Source organism: Choloepus didactylus, chromosome 19 (genome assembly GCF_015220235.1).
Source record: "Choloepus didactylus isolate mChoDid1 chromosome 19, mChoDid1.pri, whole genome shotgun sequence".
In the NCBI taxonomy this organism is placed as follows: domain Eukaryota; kingdom Metazoa; phylum Chordata; class Mammalia; order Pilosa; family Megalonychidae; genus Choloepus; species Choloepus didactylus.
The window spans coordinates 60,353,226-60,366,446 of record NC_051325.1 but is presented as its reverse complement, the minus strand read 5'-3'; positions in this window follow the sequence as shown (position 1 = coordinate 60,366,446).

Sequence of the window (13,221 nt, the reverse complement as noted above, 5' to 3'; positions counted from 1 at the left end):
GTGGAAGAAATAAACAATAAATAGGTAATCAAATAAAAAATCAAGAAAATTTCAGATGATGGTAAGTGCTGTGGAGAAAATCAAACAGCTCTCCACCTGTAAAATTGGGATAGTAAATTTTCATTATTTGTTCTGTTACTTACAGTCAACAGCATCCCAAATGCTTCGATTTGGAAAGTGGTTGTGACATCAAGTTACAAGTTCAGAAGGACATGTGGTCTAACGTGGGTGCCTGATGCTGACAGATTCCTAACGGCGGAAAGAGTCCCAGCTAGCACAGTCCGCACAGAGCATTCTCTCTTGCACAGGAGTGAGATATCCTGCCTCGGGCTAGTGTTTCTTTCATCTTCCCCAGAGACAACCAGACCTTTAATCTAACTAAATAAAGGCAAACTACATCAAAACACAATCCCCCATCCCCATTTATCTGGGCTGGAAAGCTCTGAAAATGTACCACATCATCTTCTACTTGAATGCAGCTCAATTCCAAAAATTGGACAACCGTTGGCAAATCCCTGCTCACTCCTCCCTCATCTGCAAGGATGAGCAATAGAGGAAAACAATATCCCATTATATAGCAAGATCCAGAAGTTCATACGACTTCTGGTCTAAGGAGCTGGTTGTAGCTCCCTGAGCTGGTCTAAGGAGCCAGAGGGAATGTCGCCGTGTGAAACAGGGCTGCTGTTTCTCCCTGAGAGAAAAACTTTCTGTTGTTATTTCCAATAAGATCCTCAAGGCGCTCATGTTTCTTTGAAAAAGGAAAAGGCTGAAGTCAGGAGAGACTACTGGGAGACCGGAAACGCAGTTGCTGACTGGGAGCAAAGAAAACCTCAGCCAAGAGAGTGAGCATCCAATGGGACACACAGAAACCCAACGCATGAGTTAGCAAAGTAACCGGATGAATTTTCCTAGGACTCAGACGGAAAGGGGAAAGGGATTAAGGTGACAAGATAAAATATGAGGCAGTGAAGTTCAGTACTGGAAAGCCAATAGATGAATACCAGGAATTTCTGAAACAAGAAACAAAAGGGATGAAGCAGAAGCAATAATCAAATAAGAAATAAAATAAATTTCCCTCCAGTGAGAAAAGAGGTTTCAAACTGAAAGTGCTGACCAAGTTAGGAGGGACAATGAATAACCAAAGTCCACATTTAGACTGAGCCCGGTGAAAATCCTGTATTTCAATAAAGGAAAAAAAACAAACAAACATTCATCCAGGTTGGGCATTGGCAAACTTTTTCTGAAAAGGGCCAGATGGCAAATATTTTTGGTTTTGTGGGAAATGCAGTCGATCTCAACCACTGAGCTCTGCCGCAGCACGGAGGCCGCCATGTGTAATCCCCTCGTGAATGGGTGTGGCAGTGTGCCAATAAAACTTTACTTGTAAAAGCAGATGGGAGGTTGCATTTGACTCTGCAATAGTTTGCTGTCCCCAGTCTAGGAAAAAAGCAAGCAAAACCCAACTTGGCTACTTGAGAAGGAAGGAAAATCAGATTAACATTAGACTTTTCTAGAACACTAGATACCTGAATACCATGAAGCAAAGTTACTGGAGGTTTGAGAGGGAAAATGTTGTGACCAAGAATTTTAGACCCAGTCAAGTTTTTATTATTAGGTTGCAGCAAAGAAAAAAGTCCACCAACAGCTAAAGTTTCAGAAAATATAAAACCCCTTGCTTTGCTTGAAAAGATGAACCAAAGAAACTGAGTTAAATATGAAGTGAATTAAAATGAAAAACTCAAGATTGAAAGACATGACATAACAGACATAAAGAATAATGAAATTAGGAAACTATAGACTCAAAGCCCAAGTATTTGATGTTAACGTGACTGTGAAACTAAAAGTAAATTGTAAAGATAATTCTTGAAAGTAAAGATCCAGACATGTTTTTAGAAATTTGGGTCTAAAAAAAAAAAAGTGGATTGGTTCAGGAATAAAAGGGAATAGAACAGATATCAATGAAGGAAAAAAAAAAAGAAAGTTCAGGGAAAAAATTAGCATGTATACAAATGGCTTCTCAGATTGGTGGAGAAATATAAACAACACATGATGAGATTACAGGCTATTTAAAAAACCTAAAATGAGAACCCTACTTCACAATTGATACCAAGTAATTTCCAGGTGGACTTAAGATCCATAAGTAAAAGAAGGATGCATTTTATTACATAAGGAATGAAAGCCTGTTTGCCCCAAACACACACACACACACACAAACAAAATTAAAAGACAATAACAGTTTGAGAGAAAAAACAAATACAGAATATCTAACCAAGGATTAATATCCTTACTATATAAAGAGTTTTGAGAATTAAGGAAGAAGAAGACAATCATTTTAACAGAAAAAAAAATGTACAAAGGACACGAACAGGCAATTTAAGAAAGAAATGCATACATACATGTGCTAATAAGCCTAAGAAAAAAGTTCAACCCCACTGGTAATTAAAAATAAAACACTGAGCCCTCTTTTATCACATGTCAAAGTTCAAAGATGAGAAAAGACTAATCCCAGCCTTTGAACAGCATGTGGGAAGCAGGCTCTTCAGGTCCAATCTGCATTATGTAGAAAACTTTCCGGAGGGAACCCAGGATTTACTCATATTGGGGCCTCAGTCCTGGTCCTCGGTGGGTGGCACTGACTGGGGGGGGGCACTTCAACGCAACAAGACAGGTGCTGGGAAAGAGCAAATAAGGGGTCATGAGTACGGTGCACAGAAGCACCCCCGGCACGTGGACCAGTGCCCGGCATGTATTTGGCGCTCAGTTAATATTTGTTGAGAGAATGAACAGATGTTCTCAGCCAGGTGACAGTGACATGGCCGGACATGAGCAGGTCCATCTACCACCTGGGGGGGCCGGGAGGGAGGGGCCAAGGCACGGTCCTTCCCCAAAGGGGTCTGGGCGGCAGGAGGAAGGGCACGAGCATGTCCATGATGCCCAGAACCAATGGGGCACCTTTAGAGATGAGCACTGTTGAAAGCGGAACCCAGAGAAGTTCAAGCTCAACGCGAAGGTGGCCCCGAAGAGAGTCCCATCACTCTGGAAAAAGGGACAATAGGGTTAGCTTTTCTCCCTCGGGTTCCTGCCACAGGGCATGGCTGGGTTGTGGGGCTGACCCCGGGGCCTTCCTCCTGCCCCAGTCAGCTCTGTGGCTGCAAAGGAGAGCCCGACATCAGGGGTCGACCCAGCCCGTTTGTTTGTGTCCTTGGTTAACCCCACTCCGTGCTGAATCCTGGTGCTCCCAGGTGCCCGGGCTCAGAAAATGGTGCCTGGCCACCCCACCGCTCACAACGGAAGCTCAGGGGTTCCTCCTTCCTCTGCCCTTTCGCTCGTCCACGTCCTACAGGTCTACCTCCCAATTCTCTCCAGAACCTGCCCACTTCTCCCCATCTCCCCATCCCCACACTGGTCCAGCCCCCTTCATGTCTTTCCTGGGTGAGGGTCAGGGCCTCCCTGCCCCATCCTGCCCCGTACATCCATGATCTGCACAACAGCCGAAAAGGCCCATCAGAGGGGACGTCTGGTGGCAGCAGACCCCATGACCACTACCACCTGCGAGGATGGACCCATCGCCCAGTAGCGTCACCCTGTGCAGCCAAACCCCGAGCCACCCGCCTCCAAGGCCGTGCATGGACGGGCCACCCCACCCTGTACTTCCTCTGCACCTCTTGCATCTTGTTGTCCCTCCTTGGAGTCTTCACCCAGAGCACCCACTCTTCCCAGCCGGCCCCCAAACCCCGATGCCGGCTGCAGTGGCTGTTCTGGCTTCCACCTCCTCCGTGGAAGCTTCCTCTGACCACACCCTTGGGTCAACACCCCCCATTCCTTGTGTCCCCCATCCTCCTGCAGTCTCCAGGTTCCCCGAGGGCAGGGACAGCGCTGTGTTTTCACCGCTGCGCCCGGCCCCAGCCCTGGACGCTGGTGCTGTACACATCTATTTAATTAGTGTGAACAGCTCCTGTTTATTGAGCACTATGTGTGGGCCTTTCCTAAGTAATTTCTATGTGTTGTCTCAATGTAGACTCTTTACAGCAAGCCGGTGGAATGCTATTTTTATGCATAGTTTACTGACGAGGAAAGTGGGACAGAGAAATTAGGTAGCCTGTCCCAGGACACACAGCCAGGAAGCAGCAGATCTGGGAACAAATCCAGGCTACTGACCTGAGAAACGATGTTTTTATCCCTTAACTATCCTGTTGCTACACTGAATGAATGAATGAACAAACACATGAATGAAAGAACAAGTGTTTGAATGAATCAACGAATGAATGAATGAATGAATGAATGAGGTCCAGGAATAATTCCATTCAGGAGATGTGGGTTATAGGAAGGCTCTGTACTAACTTGCTTGTTGAGCTTAGGCACGTTCAACAACGCCCCCCACCCCCACCCCAGCCCTCAATTTCTCCTATAGAACCTTCTAGTTCTTTCTGGAATTTAAAGATTATTTGTGCCCCAGCCCACCGCATTTGAGCCCAGCTGCCTGGGGAGAGCTATTTCCAAATCAAACCATTGACACTAAAGGCCCCAACTAAACAGATCCTGTTTGTTTGGGGCCCTTTATTACTTCAAATCGTCCTGCAGGCCCTTTGGGGGCAGAAGGTGGGAGGACACTGCTTGAGCCTGAATGAGGGAGTCAGGGGTCTGGGGACATCTGAGCGCTGCCTCCCAGGCAGTTTAGATCCCCAATTAAATTTTGCTGTGAAGTTCCAGCCTCGGTGCATTTTCTAGACAGCCCAGAGAGAGACATAAAGTATTCATCGTTATCAATTCATCAGCCGGCAGAAATAAAATGCCTCTGGAATGCATTTCAAATCTCCAGCCTCTGGGCCCAGAGTCACGTACATCTGATGCTCATAGCCTGGTGTTGCTACTCTCACACATGCTGAGGGGCCTGTTACTGCAGGTGTGGGGGTGTCACGGAAAGTGTGGGTTCTGTGGGAAAACCCTCACGTGCTTAGCATGTTACATGTGTGATCTCATTTAATCCCAGTGTGAATTAGTGCCTTTTGCAGCCTCAGGTGGTTAGGTTAGAGAGGTGCGAGTTCGAGTCTGATGATCAGGAGCTCTTTATGCAACCTACGTGCCCTCATCACCCCCTGCTCGCCTCCTTGGCGAGCCTTACACAGTACGAGGTGGCTGAACACACAATGCCCGGTGCTGGACAGATGAGCTAGACAGCAGTTGACCAGTCACGTGGACCCACAGATGGGGGGAAGGGTCCTGCAGGCCACACGGTGCCACCTGGGGCTGCCCTTGGGAGCAGAGTGGACCCACGGGGTCCGTGGAAGAAGGGCTTTGCAGGAATGAGAGGTGAGGTGCCCTCTGGTTCCCTCAGGAGGTTGTGATTGGCTTGTTTGAATAGTTCTGTGTGCTGACAGGGAGGCAAACCCCTTGGATTGAGGCCCAAGTGGGGTGCAGTGGTTTGACTGAGAGAGGAACTGGCAAATCTGGAGAGCCTGTGAACTTTAGGCTTCCTTCCATGGCAGTTTTCTTTCATCCTGGGCTCTTCAAGCCTCAGTTTTCCCCATCTCCTTAATAAGCATAAATAGCTTATGTGAATTTTATTCTAGTTGTGAAGATTTTTTTGATGTCAAAACTTGGTACACGTGGTCTGACAAAGTTGGTACATACGCTTGTGTGATATGAGTTTGATTGTATGGGAAGTTTGACAGAGGGTTTTAAATGGAATCACATCCAGTTACACAATTCATGCATTGCCTTTAATAAAATAATCAACATTCACGAAACCATGACTGCACCAGGATACATGAGCATTTCCTCCAGCCCCAAGTGGTTTCAACTGCTGACTCAGACAAAGGTGTCACCTGCAGATTTTCACGGCCAGAGGGATGGACCTTAATATTCATTTCAACAATATTTCACTATAACAAAATTCCAAGACAACCAAGAATTATTCTGGTAACTAATTAGAGCCTATTATTTTTTTCACCTTTGAATTTAAAAAAAAAAAAAAAAAAGCTACTCATACAGAGCCCAGGAGAACCCTGTGGCACATGCATCAGCAGAAACATTGGTTGCACTCTGCTCTGTGTGAAAATGATGAACGTTACTAAGTCAGGGGAAAACCTTTTAAATAAAAGTACTGATGAGGAAAGAAAAAAAAACCAAAACCCTCTTTTCAGCTGTGTTTTGTGGATGCCAAATACCCCCCGAGTTTCGTGTTGGAAGCAGAGGCGTTGCCCTCGGGAATGTTGGATTCTGTGCGTCGTGTCTGGTGCTGTTTTTGGTGGGGTCGAGGGGCTGCTCGTGAGGTGGCGTTTGGTTCCTCTTCTGTGGAGGGGCCGCAGCCCTGTGAAGTGGGTGCCGGGGTGGCCTCCTCACAGCCCCAGAACCAGAGACAGGAACCGAGGCTGGAGATTCCAGGGTTTGAAGGGGGATCAGGGTCTCCCCAGGGAAGTGGGGGCCGTGGGAGGGGGTGTGCTCTGTCCCAAGGCCCGAGAGGGAAGCACCAGAGACCACGTGACCCACGGGCCAGACCAGGCCGCAATGCAGAGTGGGGCGGGCACTTCTGGTGACTCTTCTGAGCGAAGGCTGTCCTGGGCCAACGGGGACGTGGTCGCTGAGAGACGTCTGTCAGGAATGGCGGAGACAGTGCCTGGTGGCCCCAGGACCAGCTCTTCTGGCCATCGTAACCCTATGGATCTAAAAATCAGCTTTCTGTTTCTCTGTCCATAGCTTAAATAAAGGGCTCCTTTTGTGTCTTATGCTTTCATTCTTTGTGGATTTGTAAATCTGAAATAGGAGACACAATCGTCAACCATTTCTTGGTGATCGCCATGGATCAGCCACGGCGCCAGGCACGCAGTGAGCATCCTTTGTTGAACGGTCCCAACAAGCCCAGGAAGAGGGTATCACTGTGCTCGCCATTTCCCAGGTGGGGAAACTGAGGCTCGGAGAAGGTGTCCTGAGGTCAAGTTCACACACCCCACGAGGGGCAGAGCCAGGATTTGAAACCGGATCAGTCTGACTCCAAGGTCTGTCTGCTCCACGCTCCCTGTTCTTTGCCTCAGAGATGCTGATTTGCATCCAAATGTCAAAGGCCAATATAATATCAAGTCTTTTTCTGTAGTTCTGACCTGGCCCCATCACAATTAACATGAGCAAAAAACAACAAAAAGCCTGAGTGCTCAGCATTTCACTACCCAGAAATAATGAAAACAGGATGACCCTAAACCTTGTCTATCTCCCTCCCTCCCTTCTTCCCTTCCTCTATTTAACAAATGTTTCTGGAGCATCTTCTGTTGAGATAGACTATGGGGAAATAGAGACAAGAGGAGCCCAGCCTCCAGGGGCCCCTTAGGTCCTCAGTGACCCGGGGAGGAGGGGACGATGGCAGTCCACACAGCCCCAACCCGCATTCTCGGGCCAAAGAGTCTAAGAATCTTCTGCCCCCCACCCCCCACCTTGCCCCCTCTTTGGGCCTGTGTAGACCTGCCAGGTGGCCCGGGTTTAAATACTGACTCTGCCCTTGCTATGCCCCTTGGCCAGGGTTTGTAAACCGGGCCTCAGTTTCCCTATCTGCAAAAGGGGGCACTAACCAAACCTTCCTCACGGAGCCATTTTGGGGGTTAAATGAGCTGATGCATGCAGAGCTTTTGAGCATAGGCTGAGGCCAAGAATAAGCAATTACTCTGTGCTGTTTTGTTGCTGTTTTTCTCAGCAATCAGCAGCCGAGAACCAGGCCAAGGCGCATCTGTGAAGTCAAGTGGTCCTCACCTTGGCTGCCCTTTGGACCCCCGGTCAGCTCCTGAATGTCCCATGCACAGGCCACGCCCAGGCCAAACCCTGAACAATTAAGTGAGAACCTCCGGGATGGGGGGGGCTGCCTCAGGATTTTTAAGGCTCTGGGGTGATTCCCACAGGCAACCATGCTAGAGAACCTTGGACAAAGGACTCGAGTCCTCCGATCCTAACTGCTCAACAAGGAGAGAGGACTTTTCCAGAATACACATCCGACAGCTGTTTGGCAGCTGGGCGGGCAGTGGAGACCAGGGCAAGCAGGCAGATGTCAGCTTCCGGCCCCACAGCCCACCTGGCCTCCTCTCTGCTCTGAGCCGGGACTCCTTGAACCCCTACTGCCACCAAGCAGCCAGCGCAGCCCCGGGTGTCATGGGGAAAGCTCTGGGGAGGCACTTCACTGGCCCTATACATTTAAAAATAAGTTTATTTCACATCAAAATCAAATTTCCGTCCTTTCCTCAAGAAGCGAGGCAGCGCTGGACTCATGTACCCACACCACGGCAATCAGGGGCCAGGCCGGCTGCCCCCGAGATGGGCGCATCGGATCCTGTTTGCCACCCCCACCCCTGTCAGCTTCTTTCCTCACCAATCTGGCCAGACTGGCCCCTGGCAGCACTGGCTTCTGTCTGGCTGTGGCCCAGGATCCTCTTTGTTGACACTCACGTTTGGTACACTTCCAGTTTGCCCTGCTCACATGCTGGGCACCGTCTGTGCTTGGCATTTCACAAGCACATCTCACACCATCTCTCACCAGCACTGGGATGAGGGGGCACATTCTGTACCCATTTCCCAGATGAGCTAACTCAGGCTCAGAGAGGTCGACTAACTTGTCTAAGGACACAGAGCCGGAGATTGGCAGAGCAAGACCCAAAGCCACCTGATCCTAGCAACGGAGGCCTTAACCCACAAGAGACTCTCCTTTTCCCAGTCCCCCACTCCCAGCACACAGTGGCCAAATGGGTGAAGTCAATAAATAAGATGGGTATTTAGAATTTTAAACAGAAGCCCTGGGAAGAATGTTGGCCTTCCCTGTCCCAAAGGGACCCAATGAAAGCTGGTGACATAACCCAGATAGAAGTCAACTCCAGGGAGCAAAGAGTTAAGGAGAAATACAATGCATAATTTATCACCCCCACCCCCTTTTGGCCACCACTTAGCACTGGGTCTTGCCAAAGCATGATTTATACATGTACAAATACCAACAGGGTGTCTCAGATGGGAAGAAATAACTGCAAATTCTTTGAGCCCTAATGATCTCCTTAGGTTGCTTAACAGTTTCAGTCCTTTCAACCAAGAGGGGCACCTTAGGGAGGCCCCCGGGTCTGGAGCACCAGGTTGGCGAACGGGAGGGTTGGCTGGGAGACGCAACGTCACCTTGGGTTTTAAAAACTTCGTTCAGATAATAACCCAGCAAGCCAGAGGAAATCTGCCAGACAAATGAGGGAGGGCTGCTTGACAGGAGCCTCTCCAGATCTCTTTGGGAGCAGCCGAGGAGCTCTCTTCCTAGAAGGCTACCTGTCCAGGTACCCACTGAACTGCCCCCGTCTTCTAAGGCCCTGAGAAGAGGCTTGGCTCTCAGGCAGCTGGCAGTGCCAAGCCTTTGAAGAAGAGGCACGGCTGTGTTCCAGCCGATTTGACCTTGGAGGGCCCAGCTGCCTGGCTGGGGTTTAGAACGGATTATTTCCAGAGGGAAATGAGACAGCTCTTTCAGCCGTAGGCCTGATTTTTTAGGCAGTGTAATAAAACTAGGCCTTCATTTATAAAGCCTTGTTCTTGTGAGAGCTCTGTCCCCTTCACCCTAGAAACATCCCCGAGGGAGAGCACCATGGGGGAGTTGACCCCATGTCACAGGCACCCAGAGCACAGGTGGCTGATCCTGGTCACCAAGTCAGCCGGTCTCCGAGTACAGGAGTCCAGCCCACATTTCCGGAACACTCCGCCGCCTTGTCCTGCTTGAGCGGGGTTTCTCCACCTCGGCACCTGGGGCGTCCTGGGCCTCATCCCAGTCGGGACCAATAAAGACGCCCTCGGTCGCCGCCACACGTCCCTGTTGAGAATGGCAGGCCCAGAGGTGTCAGGGTCTCTTGACCCATGAGGATGCGCCGAGGGTCCCGAGCCCCCTGCTGAGGCCGAGTCGCCTCCAGGCTCAGGAGTGAAGAGGAAGCAGGCCCTGCCCTCACCGTGTGCGCGTGATGGACGGGATGCACCTGCCTCAGCAGCTCCCTCCCAGCGGCGGCTGGACGCAGGTCTCCAGGGGGCCCATCCCACAGAGGGGCACTGAGACCCAGGCCCACGTCCTCGGCCCGGGCGCTGGCGACACAGGAAGCAGGTCTGCCCAATCCAAAGTTCACTCTGGAGCAGCCCGGCAGAGGGCAAGGAGGCCCTCTGGCTTCTTTCTGGCATCTCCTTTATCCTTTTTCTTTTAATTATTCATTAAACAAACTCCCCTGGAGGCCTGGGGGGGGGTGGTCCTGGCCTTTGAGGAGCTCAAAGCCCAGCGAGGGAGGCAGAAAGGGGAGCTGACAAAGTCCAGGGTGGGGTTCCGCAAAAGGGGGCCCGGGAAGGTCTGAGTGCTAGCAAACCCCTCTATGGGAAGCAGAATAGCGGAACATTCTGGAATGTTCTGGAACATTGCCACACCCCCAGCCCCCTTCTTTCTCATCTCCCTTCCCAACTTCTCTCCCCCTTTCCTAGAGCACAGACACCTCCCTGTACTTGGTGGAATGATGATTACATTTTTAACAGGTTCTGTATCAAGCTCTTTGTGTGCCCCATAACCTTGATCCCTGTAACCTTGATCCCCAAGGAGCTCGTGTGGCCACTTCCCAGAGGAGGGGGACACGGTGGACATGCTTAGTGCTCCAAATACTCCTCTCTCCCCCTCCATTCACCCATTCCCTCCCTGTCTCAGGTCCCACTCCCTACCCCCTTCCAAACAAACCGCTTCCCCTCGATCCCTGTCAGGCTCTGCTGCTGGGGGAGTCCAGACAGAGATGCTGGCTTGTCTGCCCCATGACACGGGGCCACCCTGGTTAGCCTACAGCCCAGGCTCCTGGGCCACCGGGGTCTCCAGCAGGGTGTTTCCCAGGCCCCGCGGGCTCCCTTCGAGCTGTGTGGGCCTGCCAGCATCTCCATCCTCAAGTCCACTCTCCTCCAGGCACTCCGGCTTCCTTTGGAGCCTCCATGCATCCCCAAGGCCTTTGCTGTTCTGGTCGCTCTGCCAGCTCCTTCGCATCCCAGTGGCAAGCCCCTCCTCAGCGCGTCCTGCTCTGACCACCCCACCCGGCTCAGAGCCCCCAGCCCAGCAGCCAGTCTTCCCCAGCACTCTGCTCCGTTTTTGCAGTGCTTCCTTGGTGCATTCACTTCCCTGTCGGTGCCTCAGCTGGCTTCCTGCACATCAGAAGGGGAACCCCAGCGGGACAGGAACCACGTCTGTCTCATTCCCCACAACATCCCCATCTAGGACAGTACCTGGGCGTGGAATGATAACTGAATGAATGAATGAATGAATGAACAAAGACAAAGTCAGACCGTGGATAAGCAGTGGCAGGAGGAGGACATGGGGCTGGAGAGGAAAGCCCGAATGTCCCCATGGTCAGCTCTCTGGTGCCAGCTGGGAGCTGACAACGGCAGGGCAGGAGACCACAGGAAAGACTTCTATGTGGCTGTCCCTCTGTCCCCATTCAATGTTCCTGGATACTCTGGCTTCCCACCCTCTCCTCCGTTATTTGCAGGACACCAGCCCTTGGCAGCCTTCCAAGCTCTGAGAGCAAGGAGAAGCAAGCCATCCCCACCGGGCAGCCGGGCAGCTATGCACATGCATTTAAAATAGCTGTTCCAGCAGCTGCCAGCAGATTACTTTTCTATGCAGACTGGGTGGCTTTAATAAAAAATGAGAACTTCTCCATCTGCTCTTTAAAGATAAGCCCCTGGTTACGCAGATCAGCGAGTGACAGAGGCCCAGGGGGCTGGGGCAGTGACAGAGCCGCCGCTCACCGACATCCGGGAGCTGGAGTCTCGTTCGGGCCTCGCGGCTGTGGGAGTGAGAGCCGGGCCGCGGGCGGGACTCAAGTAATTAAGTTGTCCTTTAAGTCCCACCACAGCCCCAGCCAGGCCACGTGCCAGCCCTTCTCTCCAAGTGTCTGACGGAAACAGAAGAGTCTCAGGAGTGGCAGCCTCTGCCAGGTTGCTGTGTCCCCAGGAGTGGCTGGGCTGCTGCCTGGAGGACGGAGACCTCGGGGGACAGCAGGCCACACTCGCTTGAGCAAGACTAGCCACCAGGACCCCGAATCTAATCCCAAAGGGCCTTTCAGCTGGAGAGAAAGCCCCCCAGGGCCTCACATCATGTGAGCTCTTCTAGTTCTGTTACTGGGGAAGGAGGAGCGGTGGATGCAGGTTCTGTGGGGCCAGATGCTTATACAATTTGGGGGTGTGCACTGATGAAATGAGTACAGATTAGGAGCACCCCATGGCTAGAGCCCTCCCCAGGGCCTTGAAAGGGCCGGGCAAGTGAGGGGCCCCGGAACCCACAGTAAATGTGTGTGAGCGTGTGTGTGAATGTGGGTGTGTAAATGTGTGTGGGCGTGATGTGTGTGTGTGTGTACGTGTGTGTCTGTGAATGTGATCGTGTCTGTGTCTGTGTGTGCATGCACGCGTGTGTGAGGTGTTGGGCCTTATAGCTTCATACGTTCCAAGACACCACACCTGTGTTTCCCCTTTATAGCATTAAAAAAATTATTCCAGCTTGGAAATGAGGGGAAAGAGTCCTGGGGGCCCTTTCAGAATCTCCTGAGAGCACTAAGAAGCCTGGTGGAAAGTTCCCTGGCTTCCCGATGTAACCGTGTGAGATTTATCACTGACTGTTGACTAGAGCCCAGACTGCAAAGTCCAGCGTTAACTTGTGGAAGACTGGTAAGTCACAAACTATTTCTGCCCAGGAGAGAGGCAAAGGATTAATGTCCAAGAGGGAAAAACAAAAGCCAAAACAAATCAGGGTTTACAGCTGCTTTGCCCTAGGACCCAGGACACGAACCAGTTTTGTATCTAGCTTTTCATCCATCTCTCATGTCCCCCTTTGAACCCATTTTATCATCCTGCTATTTCCTCCATTAATGAATAAAATAATTTTGTCATGGTCTCACTGTGTGCTTCTGTGAGAGTTATGTTTTTAACTTTTTGAACGTTATCTTTTGACTGTGGCCCCCTGTCACTAGTCCCTGTGGCAGTGAACTTCTTTTATGCCCCCCAATAATTCCAAACGAGAAGCGCAAACTTACTGGGGATTACGGATGGGGAGTGAGTGGACTCCTGGAGCTACTAGGGGTAAGCCAGTCCATGACGCCTGCCCCACGACCCTGCCCACCTCCACACACACCCTCCCTGGCCTGTAAACATTGCCAAGTGCCAGCGCAGACTTGCTGACTTCCTCGTAGGCTCTTGTGAGCGCCTGCTGCTTTTCAG